The sequence below is a fragment of the Bison bison genome, unplaced genomic scaffold (genome assembly GCF_000754665.1).
Source record: "Bison bison bison isolate TAMUID 2011002044 unplaced genomic scaffold, Bison_UMD1.0 scf7180017864492, whole genome shotgun sequence".
NCBI lineage: Eukaryota > Metazoa > Chordata > Mammalia > Artiodactyla > Bovidae > Bison > Bison bison.
In genome coordinates this window covers 9071037-9071650 of record NW_011495051.1, presented here as the reverse complement: position 1 = coordinate 9071650, position 614 = coordinate 9071037, and the positions used below count along the sequence as shown (strand labels likewise).

General features: G+C 43.5%; 1 protein-coding gene across 1 annotated transcript in view; it reads right to left on the bottom strand.

Annotated features, from left to right (window-relative positions):
* The window catches only part of LOC104979975 (olfactory receptor 7E24-like), a 15661-nt gene that overhangs the window by 1010 nt on the left and 14037 nt on the right, over positions 1 to 614 (bottom strand). The gene's annotated exons all lie outside the window — the stretch shown is intronic.

Genomic DNA, 614 nt, shown 5'->3' with positions numbered 1-614 from the left:
GTAGCAGCATTTGCATGAGATCAAAGCTTCGGGGTACCATTCCATGAAGCTGGGGCACCCTTTATCTATCCCCTAGCCAGGACAAGCTTATACCTGTCTCCGACACTCATATTCCCCAGGTGTATTCACAGGAAAGACCACATAGACAATGAACATAGGCAGAAGGGGAAGAGACACAAATGACTGGGCTATTTCTCTGTTAACTTATGAAAAAGGGCAGTGGGAGGCAATTATCTCATCCAGCACTGTTGCTGTTGGTATTTAGTGGGTTAGTCATGTCCAACCCTTTTGCAACCCCAGGGACTGTAGCCCTCTGTCAGTGGGACTCTACAGGCAAAAATAATGGAGTGAATTGCACTTCTATCTCCAGGGAAACTTCCTGATTCAGAGATGAAACCCTGGATTACCCACTGACCAGTGAAGCCAAAACCAGTATCAGCAACACTAAAAATGCTTTGCCCAAACCACCAGAAATCATGGTGCATATACCTAATTGTTGAATAAGTGGTTTCATTCAACTCGATGTTTTTATAAAGGTAACAACCAAACTTTCTGGCTACATTTCAACCCTACAATGAATATTTTGGTAAAGATACCACAGACACTCAAAGGAG